We start from the raw sequence: 12,780 nt of genomic DNA on the forward strand, positions 1-12,780 counted from the left end.
GGAAAAAGGTTGTCTCTGTTCTGATTAGAGATGGACCGATCCGATATTACGTATCGGTATCGGTCCGATACTGACCTAAATTACTGGATTGGATATCGGAGAGAAATAAAAAATTTAATCCGATCCATTAAATATCACAAAAGCAGCTCACAAAACTTGCGACATGGCATAACTCGGCTCTTAACTGTAGCACGTCGGAGCAGTATGCGTCACACGATAGAGCGGCTGTGGCGTGTGTTGTGGAAGTTTTCCATTAAATAAAGCCTGCAGACGAGCGGTGAGCGGTAGCTAACATTCTTTAATCCAAACACACAAAGAACAGAAAACCAAGTTGGTGGAGAGCCTGCATGACCACGGGGAGACAGTCAGCAGAGTCTCCCTGAGCCTAGCATGGCTCTCAGTTAAATATCAAAAGGCAGTGCACAGCTGTTTCACACATTAAGGTTCACACTCCCTTGCTACCTCCCAGAGTTCTGGAAGAGACAAAAGACTCTTCTTGTGGAGTGGTCTGCTTCCCCCAACTTCCTTACTACCCCTCCACCATTTGTCTTAATGAATGAGTGTGGAACATGTTTAAATCCAGTGGCACCAAGGCATTGTACAATAAAATAATGTGATTAATACATAAATAAAACAAATTCCTATAACATTGCAAGACCTGTCAGCTGTCTGGTTGAGCATTTGGAGCCTTGCTACCAAACCGGCATTTTATCTCCGAGGAAGTTATCCCAGAGAGAAGTAAAGCAAGTGTGTAAGTTCATCTCTGAATGTTTGTAAAGCATTCCAGCTTTATGCTTAACACCCGATATATGGAGCGACTGCCTCTTCTCTCCCCCTCCCTCTCCTGCTGCTACTTAAATCATGAAACTGATTAATGATCAGCTGATCGGCTTTTCTGTCGCGAGTCCATCTCTCTTGTTTGTTTATCGCCCACTTCGCGCCAGAAAGAGGAAACCAGCGGCTGAACAACAGCTTGATAATCTGTTGTTAGAATTTATTTAATATTACTTTCTACACCAGAATCCTTTTCTACGCAGCTGACGGCTGGTAACTGTGCAGGGGCGGATCTAGCAAAGTTTAGCCAGGGGGGCCATAGGGCATGAACAGGGAAAAGGGGGCACAAAGACATACTTTTCTTTCTTATTCTCATTTAAAATATCTAGCTTTTAATAAACAATTATCTGCATCTTACACCCAAAGTTTTAATCCGATGTAAAATGCATAGAAGTTCATTACTGTATATAGTAACTATTAAGTCTAATACACCCTAGTAAGCTAGTTTTGCTGGGAGTTTGCAACCCTATTAGTTAGGTTGCTTACTCTTTAAAATACCAGAATAGGGAGGATGGAGTAGGTTTACGTTTATTAGATTGATCAGTATTGCTGAACTATGAAATATTTTGGGTGCACTGTATTTTTTTGCATACAAGTATAACAGAATAGCTTTAGTGTTAGTTTGTTTTTAAACTTGAGTATGAACTTATACAAAATGCAGCAAGATATTACAAAAACAGTTTTATTGATTAAAAACACACTATATCAGATTCATATCGGTATCGGCCGATATCCAAATTTATGATATCGGTATCGGTATCGGACATAAAAAAAGTGGTATCGTGCCATCTCTAGTCCAGATATTTATGAACCTAACTATGTAAGCCATGAGGCTGAAGCTTCTGTTGGCACTTTACACAAAGCCTTAGGTTTGGAAATAATCTTATTAAGAGGCCTTGGAAAAACACTTCCATTAGTGGGGGCTATACAGAGGTGCATATTCACTGATGTATTCAGAGCATATCCAACAGCGAGGTGAAGACACCATTGTTGATCTGCCATGTATTCTTGCTTTAACCAACAAATAGTTGCAGTAAATAGAAAAGATTTGGTAGACTTTGTACTGCATGAACTAACATCTTTCCTGCCTTTTGGCATCACTTTATATTTTCACAAATAGAAAGAAAAGTGAAAGGGCTGATTAATATTTTCTGATTGTGTAGTTGTTTATTGAAGTCTTTCTTGTGTTTCTTGTAGCTATGTTATGCATGCCATCACTGCATTGCTTTCTGCAGAAAACTTATATATATTTGGTACTAGACCAGGTCTGGTTAGGGCATAAGAGATGATGTATTAGAGATGCAAAAATGTGAGACATTTAAGGCACTTGTGAAATGATGGAATGCACCAAATTGGTAGTGTGGGAAATACAAAAGCAACCATATAGGCCAGGCAAGGAGAGAAGCATACATTGTGTATTTTAAGGCCACAGTCTCCTTTCTGTGACCCTGAAATCAGAAGATGGGTGCAAAGAGACACAGAGCGAGAGGGTTAGGCAGACAAAACTCTGGACCAACCGCTGTGACTCTTATACATGAAGTTCCCCAAACTCTATTAAACACGTCACGCTGCTGCGTTCCCTCTGTACCTCTACGTCGTTCTATTTTTTTCTCCCCTCTGTTGTACATCGTGATAGCAAGGTCTGGAAAGGCGGTGAACAGAACTGTGTGTGTGTGTGTGCGAGGGCGGAGAAGTGTAAATGAGGAAGGTGAGGCAGCAGATGCCGCGTCCCGCCAGAGGCTCGCTTTGAGCAGCGAGTGAAATCTGGGCGCGACAAAACTGCTGCAAACCAACTCGGCGGGAGGCCCTTGTCCAATCACGGCCCGGAATAAAAGGGCCGGGGCGCCACGCAGGCTGCAGTCGCTCAGGAGAGGCGGGGGCCATAATGAACCTTCAAGCGCTGCCAGCGAGCACACACACACACACACACACACACCACTTGAGCACAGCATCACTCTTTCTACCTGGCATTAAGAGTGTCTAACCACTGTCACCACGAACATGAATGCACTCTGCCTCTAAGGCAACTGTGTGCATGTATTCTTGTGTGTGCGCACATGCTTGGAGTATTCTTGTTTCGTGAACTGTATTGACTTGTTTGCGAGCGTGCAATTAGACGAGCGTGCGTGCACGTCTGTGTGTGAATGTTATGTGTTGATACCTTTGGGCTACACCTGTGTCTGTGAAGTTTGATGTGTGTGTCTCTGTGTGACAGCAGCAGTGCAGTGCCAGGTATGAGACTCGCTGTGTGTTTCTGTGTGTGTGTGTTTGTGTGTGTGTGTGCTTGTCTGGTCGGCGGCCATGTTGTTGGGTAGCAGATGGCACCATGGTTGGCAGGGGAGGGGCTGCTTAGCACAACTAATCAGACAGTTACGGATAGGGCAGCTGGGAGGGCCGTCGGCCAGCCGTGTGTGCGTGTGTGTGTTTGTGTGTGTACCACAGAGTGCCATGATGTTGACAGTGGTGGGCCCGTTGGCCCGGTGACGAGACCTTGCCGTGTTCTTCTCTCCTCGCTGTCGGAGTGCCCTCTCTGCCATCGTGCCTCCTCGCCTCTCTCTCTTGCACTCTTCCTGCCTCTCTCGCTCAATCTGTTGAGACCTACTTGTTTGTGTCTTCGTTTTAGCTTTTTTAACTGTCTCCTTTGATCTTCCTGTCACTGCTGTATTTCTTTGGTTAACTGTTCAAAGGTTATGTTAATTTGCCATGAAACAGTTATTAAAATACTAGCAAATTTATACTGAAACCATTTTTGTACAGTTTTAATGGAATTGGCACTATACGTATAAAAATGTGACCCCTTGAGCAGGATGTTATGTTGATGTTTATTGACTTCGTGAAGTAGGTCAGTGTCTGAATGCCTTTTGAAATCATGCATAAAGTCACTAACATATTTCGTTTTCACCCGTGATCTTAATAAATGTATCTTCCTTCTATATTGGTGGTTCTTATGCTCTGCTTATGAGTCTTTTCCCTTTATTCTACCTGAGTGTGGATAACATTAAAGGAAATTTACCAGACTTGAGGCATCTGACTATCAGGTAATAGATCTAAGATTGTTCTTAGAACAGCATTACTACTGCATTAGTACATATGACTTTATGGCTTTGGCCTTACCAGGTACTCCCTGATCTCTTAAACATGTGTTTCATGTGCTGCGATTGTATTCTGCAGTGATTTTATACGATTAAATACTATTATTTTCATCATGCATGTAGGTTTAAAACAGTTTTCCAGTTAGGTGCAAGTGTGGATAGTTTATGTGGGGAAACACAGTAGTTTGAGCATTACAGAATTGCAATACAGAGAGAACTCATTCTTGTTAGGTTCTCAGCCAGTGCACGCATTTCTCACTAGTATTCACAACCTAAGTATTATATATAAACATGTTATATGTTATGGCTGATAACTGATAATGTGCAGCCATGGTATACTGTCCTTCTCACTCTTAACTCAGGAGCTTATTTATGTCTTTCGCAGTTAAAATGTAGATGCTATAAATTCACCAGAGAATATTCACACTCATTACTGTAAGTATGAAGATTGTTAAGCAGGACTGTAATCTATCCATCCGGCGAGGCTGAGAATGGATAGAAAAGACAGATCGCTGACTGTGAGACCTCAGGCAAGATGGAGGCAAATCTGTCGGCTACAACTGTTGCCACCCCAGCCAAGTGTGCCCTGGGACACTGGCCTACATACACACACTACTGCTAGAGGACAAAACGAAAGGGAGTACCAGCCCCCTGCCATCCATCCACCATCCACCCTTCACCTCATTCTGTACTCATCTTTTGCATATCTTTCTAAATAGGTATGGTGAGAAGGGTTTACCAGTAGCTCTATACGTTTTAGAGGATTGTGCTGAAGATCCAGTGCAGGTCGATTTTGAAATCTGTGTTTAAAAGTGTGTGTTGTTTTCGTGTGACCGTGTCATCTGTTCAACTTTTGTGCCTTTGCACACCCCTGCTGTGAGGGTGGCAGGATCAGTGGCGCTACCCAGTGCCCACTACCCAGTAGGCCCAGCTTTCATCCAACATGACAGAACCTCTCTCTGCCCCCCCCCCCCCCCCCCCCCCCCCCATTTCTCTTTTACCTCTCTCATTCTCTTTTACCTGATTGATCTATCCTTTTGTCGTTTCATCCTCTTTTTTTCCTGCATAGCTGCTTTTTGTTCAGTTTTTTTCCCCTTCTTTTGCCTTCGTTCCATCAGCTTCTCTCTGTTACCCTGGGTGGACACAGCAGTGCCAACCGGTGCCACATAGGTAGTGGGCCAGTGCTGCCCTCAGCAGATTGTACTGGGAGTTGATCACAAAGAGCAGTAAGGAACAGAAGGATGAAAGATAAGATTGGAGCAAGGTAGCAGCTAAGTGGAGATGGAAGATACAGCAGGACAAATACTGAAAGGGGAGAGTGTCAAAGAGTTCAGACGGCATAGGAAAGTAATAATAATTATATACTGGGAGAAGACAGAAGGATCTACTCCTGCAAGCTAGATCTGAGAGATCAAATCAGGCAAAGCTGATAAAACCCCAAAACAAAATAAGAAATGTGATCAGTGTGGCTATAAGCACTAATAGGAGAAGCCCATGAAGGAGTGCTGTCCACTTTGGTGTCTATACATGACACCAGCAGCAGAACTAGCAGAAAAAACATGAAGAAGGACGATTTCTCCCCTTCCTGAGGTAATATAAAAAATTGCATTATTTGACCACTTTGGCCATTTTAATGAGTGAAAAAGCTTTTTGCTATTGGTACTTACAGCCATACTTTTAACATGATCCAATCAACTCTCCATGGTGACAACTCTGTAACTGCTAGGCCTCTTCATTGGCACTTGCAGCTACATTTCAAGTGAATTAATATAATTTCCCTGCAGTGTATGTTGATGTGCTGCTCGTTCCAAATAAAGTGCCGTGCGAGCCAGGTTAAAGACGCCTTGACCTGATCCTGACAAACAAAGTGATCTAGTTGAGACCATAGACTGTGACATCACGCATAGTTTTCTGATTTCTGTATTCTGAAGCCTCAAGATTTGCTGTCTTTGGCAGCACATTATTTATTTAATTAGTTTTATTTTATTTTATTTTTTATTTTTTTTACCATAAAACCATATCTGGACAAGTTGGAAGCTTGTTTTGCAAGCTGTATTAATAAACTGAACAGGTGCAATGTACCGACAAACATCTGCTAATTAGTACTAAGTACGTAATGACTAATGATAAGGTACTAATAATTTTCACTCACCAAAGCACAACTTCTTGGATAGTCTGTACACAGCAAGCTGTATTATTTGTCAGATAATTGCATTAAGGATTGCATCAGCAGCAATCAGTGATACCAGTTAGCAGAGGTGAAGCCTAGCAAATCCTGCCCGGCTACAGCTCCCTGTGCCGGGACAGTTAATCAATGCAACCACTCCAGATGCAAAATGTATGAAAATTTAAACTTGTAAAGTCGTTCTGAATAATTCAAAAAGGAAAAAAAAAACAAACTGTAAAGTATTTTAAGAAGAGGGGGCTCTGGGAATTTGTTCGACTTTCTTAGGCAGCCTCAAGTGGCCACCAGGGGAACTGCAGTTTCTGGCAACTCTAGTCGTTGCTACTTGGTAAAGACACATCTGATTATAAAGCCCAGGGGAGAGGAGAGACGTTGTCAGAGACACGAGGTATGAAAGTAAGGAGATGATTGAATTCACTGACAATGATTTGGGTGCATAAGGAGCGAAAGGTGGTGCATAGTCCTTTGAGCCTGTTACCTCCAAGCACACGACCCACTGTGAAGGCTGGTGGGTGTTTTAAATAACATCATGCATGTCTCCAGTAAGAAGTGAATTCCGTCACAGGTAGACGGTGCTCACGCCAGCAGAGATAAATTTGCTGTAGTACACAAGATTTGGACTTATAGTATAAGTACCTTTCTCACTCTTTCCTCTCTCTTTTCTCTCTCTCTTTTTTTTGTTGCATTGCATGTAAGTTAAGCATTTAACAGTAAGACAGTTGTAATCACAGATTTCTTTCTGTTTATTTGGGTAATTAACCAGAACCTTTTCTTATTATATTTGTCCCATAAAATTCACACAACAGGTATTAGACATACACTTTAAAAGATGCCTAATGAGAGGTAGCCTGGTTGAAATAATTAATTTTAAGCAGTCGTTTACCTTTTCTGCTAAAATAGATTTGACCTCGAGCACTGCCACATATGCTACCCACAACTATTTCTGCGGGGCACAGATTTGACACTGACGTTAGGTCTTTGGTTTCTGGATTGGGTCAATATGAGAGCATATTGTACGTATGCTGTGTGTTTATTTTTAAAAATCACAGATGCCTGCGCTGCCAGGCCGCTTTCCTTGTGTTAAGACCATCAGTCATCTGTGCCAATTAAGATTTTTAAACTTCTCTCGCTCTGTTTTGTGAGCAGATAGATGATGACAGAGGCCAATCAGCCACTAATTGCTTCAATCTAGAGCTGGGTTTTTTCTCTGAGGGAATGTGTGCTGTAACAGCAAATGTTTGTTTCTGCAGGGTCGTGTCTATTTGTAGCCGTCTGTGTGTATATGCATACATTTATTCATATGCATGGGAGATTAAACAGCTTTTCAGATGAGCGAAATTGCACACTTTTTTTTTGTGCATACTTTTGCATATGTGTGTTACGGTTTGGGAGGCGAGGGGGTATATAAATTTTTTATTTATTTTTTTTTGCGCTACTTTTAACAGTTGCAGCTTTCTGCTTTTCGGGCACGATTTGCTAACCACTGACCTTGGTGTCGGCGGGGGGGCTTTAGTGTTCCTTGAAGAAGAAAAGAGGCTTGGGCCGCCCGCTGTAAACAAAGTTGACTTGCCGACAGATGGATTGAATGACAGAGAGGCTAACTGAGCCAGGAATGGGCCTGGCAGCATCGCACCGAGCGGAGAGAGAGGGAGTGAGGGAGAGAGAAAGAGAAAAAGAGAGAGATAAAGGGGGGGGAGGGGGGAGAGAGAGGGGAGAAGAGAGAAGAGGTGGCCAACAGGAGAGGAGGTGTGAACAGGTGCAGGGCCGCTGAAGGAAGAACCAGCAGATGGAGAGAGACACAGCCAGTTTAGTTACAGGAAAAAAAGGGTGGGAGGGAAAAGAGGAAGGAGGAGGGAGAGATGGGAACGGGAGAAAAAAAAGGATCGGAGCAGAGATGAGAATGCTCTGGACAGATAGATGGACGGATATCTATATATATGTATGTGTATGTACATGTATGTGTATGTACGTGTATGTACATGTATGTGTATGTACGTGTATGTGCATGTATGTGTATGTACGTGTATGTGCATGTATGTGTATGTACATGTATGTGTATGTACATGTATGTGTATGTATGTGTATGTACATGTATGTACATGTATGTGTATGTACATGTATGTGTATGTACATGTATGTGTATGTATGTGTATATATATATATATATATATAAATAAATAAGGCTGGGTGCAGAGTAAAGAAGCAGTGAGGCTGCATCAGGCCGCCTCTGTGTTGGATGTGCTTGCTTCACGGAGTCGGACAGCAAGATGAAGGGAGGGGTGCCGCAAGGAAAAATGTGGGAGCAGAGTGATTGACTTGCATCACCCAGAGGTTTAATAAAAATGTGCTAAAACACATTGAGGTGCGTGTGACAGGAAATCGTGTGACACTCTGCGTGGTCTGCCACACGGAACAATTCAGATGTTTATTGTGTGCGACATCACCGATACGCAGCGCTGCAAATGTTCAATATGTCACATTATTTTCTCTGTATCGCGCTCATCGATTGTTGGCAGTTACCAGTTAGACGGGCCTACACGAGGCCGCTCGCTCACCGTCTCTCTGTCGCACACATAAACATCGCACTCGCACATAAGCAGAAATCATCTTTGTAGTCTTGCGTATCAAACTGTTGAATATTAATATAGTCTGATTGATGCAGTCTATCATAAATAACCGTGTATCTACTGGAATTCCTCCACCAGAGTGAATCATCACGAGTGTCACCGTTTTGAGCAGTTGGAGAGCAAATAATTAACAGTTGTCATTTTATAGTATACTATGAGTTTATTTCAGTAAAATCTTACTGACTCGATAAATGGGGTGGAAATTAACTGTGGATTTTTTATAGCTATGTTCATATAAGAGGCAAAATAAAGGGAAAAACCTGACCTAGATCTGGTATGCTGTGTTTTGCTAGGGTGATTTGACTTCATTTGTGGCCTTAAAATGAAAGAAACTATCTCCTAAATGTAACATTTCTATTCTGGTGAGGGAGGTCTCTTCAAAGATGGCAGTGCTCCCTATCCAAGGGTCACTGTACAGGCTGTAAATTAGAAAAAAAGGTGTTAGGACCACCTCAGTTAAGCCTTTTGAGGACCTGTGAGAGATTGCATCATAAAGAGATGATAATTGGAGGGACCCAGAAGAGTTAAAGAGACTCGATGAATCAGTGGCAGGGTGTGCCAACATTTTCCTTTAATTAATGTTATAGGTGCTTAAAAATCCAATTCAGAAATCAGTGTGTTTTATTGTTTATTCTATAATGACATCCTAGTTACATGTGAATTACGTAAATCTGTAATTCTTCAATTAAAATGTTACATTGAACCGCTAATTCCATAATTGATAGCATCTTCTGGTTCTGGGCTCTCGTAGGTATTTTACCTGCGCAGTAGAAATGCTATTATTTGTCTTTGTCTTGATTCTTCAACTCTTTGCAGAGATCATCAGTACCTGCAACATTCAGTCCTTTTTGTTGCAAACAAAGCCTGCGTCTTCACATGTTTTTTGCTATAGGCTCAGTTCGCAGTCTGTTCACCTGTATGTTAATTTCACACCTGTTATTTTGCACCACATAACTATTGCAGAGCATAAATCTGAATATTCATTCATTTGAGGAATTGTTCTTTTTAGCTTATCGCTTGTTTTTATGTAGATAATTAATATACGATACACGTCAATATTTTACACTTTCTTTACGTCGCAGTGCGTTGAATAAGTTGCTCCAGTTTTTCCTTCATCAATCTTGTGGCTGCTTTTTAAGGATTTGAAATTACAGCAAAATATAAACTAAATGATTGTTTTCCCCATTATCTCCGTGTGTGTGTGTGTGTGTGTGTGTGTGTGTGTGTGTGTGTGTGTTCGTATTTTTATGCTTTAAATATGCATGTATATGTATGTGAGTTATATAGTGGAGAGTTGATTCTGTTTTTACTTTAGTCAGAACAGCGGTCAGTTGTGTCTGGCGTTGGCGAATGTCTCCAATTCCTCCAAGTCCACCGTCTGACTCCAATTTGTGCTCGTTCTGTGATAAACCACGGCATTTGGTGGTTCTGGCGTGGGATGCCGGCTGCACCATGGGGTGCTGCAAACTCCGCGCTTGGTCAGGCCCTGGCACCCCACATCTAATGGGCAACAGCTTGAATAGTGCCCACTTAAGCAGGCAGTGTGGACTGGGCTCCCTCTTCTTCCTCACCACTCCAGCCAGCTAGTCAGCCAGCCACCGCCTCTGCCACCTCCCACTTACCCAGCAGCCACTGTACCTGGACGCAGCCCCAGAGCCATTCCAGCCTACCTTAGGCCCCTGGCCCATGCAGCTCTCGCCATACTTATCAAGCTGTCCTACTGTGCATCAGGCCAGGCATATACAAACAGGCCCAGCTATCTGCTAACTGAACAGTCAGTCTATTGCCTCCTAGGCCCAAACAAGAGTTCCTGCCACAGGCAGCATCCCAGAGCCCATTCACCAATTAACTGGAAGGCAGATTAATGCCCAAGGAGAATTCTACAGCTCCAGCCCCACATATTCAGCCTCTGCTCTACCCGTCACTCCTTATGCTTGCTCCAGGGCTTGGCTTTTCGCTGATACCTCGCCTTCGCTTTCTCTTTTTTATGCTTTAATTTGATAGTGCTCAACAGCAGCCATTTTGTGACAGCATTTTGCAAGTAAACATGTTGCACTGGATTAGAGGTACAAAATGGCGCAGGGGAGAAACAACCGCAAAAGTTTGATCTGGCAGCTCCAGTTTGATCTTTGGTGAGGCATTCAGGCTCTTGTCACAGAGATACAAGTGCTCGCACCCAACTTATCGAACCGAAACCTAAACTCAGCGCACTTCTTTGGGGTTTCTTCACCCAGGAACGAAAGCTTCCAGTCCGTTTGTTCAATTCTCTGTCCTTAACTAGGTCGTACTTCTGAGGTTTGGTTCTGTAAATCAGCACGACCAAGCAGATGCCAAATGTGAAGCTCTCTGTCTTTTGATTTCCTCTCCTCAGTTTTTATCACCCTCCTCTTCCTCACCACCACTCTATTGCTGACTGCTGGAACTTTCTGGCGATCTGTCTGATGCTAATTGGTGGGTAAACAGGTCTGGTGTGAGCCCCCTCCACCACCACCCCCCATCCCAATCGCACACAAACGCACACTCATAGAAATACACAAATACACACGGCCCCCTGGAACCTCTTGCAGGACCAAATGGCTGGCAACGCCTGCCCGCCATCTCCCGCTGAGCCCTGGTGTGCGCTTTGGTGGCTCAGGCTGCTGTTCAAGCCCAGCGGGGGTTCATTCACTCACACACACACTCATACGCGTACAGACACACACAGTCTCCTTGTGTCCCCTGCACACCCGCCACCCGCTTTCACACCCCAGACAGCAGGACAGCAGGAGAACACACACACACACGAAGGAACAGACAGACGCGGTCACTTTAGAGATGCAGGCCAAGCGCTGTAGGGGAGAAAAGTTTTCACTTAAACTGGAGAATTCTCTCTTCATTAGCGCCTTTGGACTTCAGGAAGAGTTCTGTTTATTTGTTCGTTTTTTTCCGCTCTTTGTAGTTTTTCTTTTCTTTCCTTCTTTGTCTGTCTCTCTGTTGTTTGGGTACGTTTGGACTTAGTTGAGATAGAAAGTTTGGTTCAGACAGGAACAAAATGTGCCGCTGTTCAAAGCCAGAAGCACCTCAGCTTGAATCGTACCTGTTCTATTCTATTCTGATACTGACACAAATCTGAATGCAGTTTAAAGTTATTTGACTCCTTCACGTACTTACAGAGATGACAGATCAGCTGACTCACTGTTGTGTGTCCTCAGCATTAGTGTAGCATATATCACAGTGATTTACCTTGTATCAAAATGCGCGGGATGGCAGTTTATTCGAGTGTTGTGTGAATGAGACAGCTGCTGTATCACTCAGGGGTCTCTAAGCTGACAGTGGCCTGACACATTTACCCTTCGACCCCCTCCAAGTCTTTTCTGTCATCGTCCTTTCTGCCCTTCCTTTCTTTCTCATGTTGTACAGTATGTGCTCTCCTCCTGCTCCCTCTCTCACCTTGGTTTTAGCAAAAAGCCTGTCTGACATCATTCACACACACACACAGACGCATAACGTTTTCTTTTTATAGAAACGGCTGCAGATACGACCTGGTGGATTCTTGTCAGGTTGCTGGGATTCACTTGATAAATGACCCCGATTACATCGTAAGCCTTTGTGCATTTGTTACTGGACGCGTGGGAAGTCTGAAACATCAACAGTAATGAAGATGATCTGACATTTAACTTAACGCCTAGTTTCCACGTCTCAGTTTGAGTGCAGTTATTTAACGTACTCCTTCCAGAGCAGATTGCACGCAAGAAATTTGTTTCTCGGTGTGTCAACAAACTAATCTCCTTAGTAACCAGAAGCCACTTAAATGCACTGATTGACATGTCTGTTAATGCACAGACTTGAACTTGATCTAAGTGTACAAATTGTCGTCTGCATTATGTTGCAGGAGTAAAACATTAGACCCATTATTTCTGCAGTTTTTAGCCACAAAACACAAATTCCTACCTAAAAACAAAGATTGTGCTTGAAATGCTTCAGAGTGAAACCTTTTTCATGCACCATCACCCGCAGAGTGTGATGAGTAAGATGCCACAGAATGTCAGCGAGTGGCTGTGGA

The 12,780-nt window shown here is 43.2% G+C and overlaps 1 protein-coding gene across 1 annotated transcript in view; it reads left to right on the forward strand.

Annotated features, from left to right (window-relative positions):
• Window positions 1-12,780, forward strand: part of sdccag8 (SHH signaling and ciliogenesis regulator sdccag8) — a 60,610-nt gene that overhangs the window by 15,637 nt on the left and 32,193 nt on the right. The gene's annotated exons all lie outside the window — the stretch shown is intronic.

The sequence above is a fragment of the Diplotaxodon limnothrissa genome, linkage group LG13, assembly GCF_057381915.1.
Source record: "Diplotaxodon limnothrissa isolate DT_005_m linkage group LG13, D_limnothrissa_male_GT1.1, whole genome shotgun sequence".
Lineage (NCBI taxonomy): Eukaryota > Metazoa > Chordata > Actinopteri > Cichliformes > Cichlidae > Diplotaxodon > Diplotaxodon limnothrissa.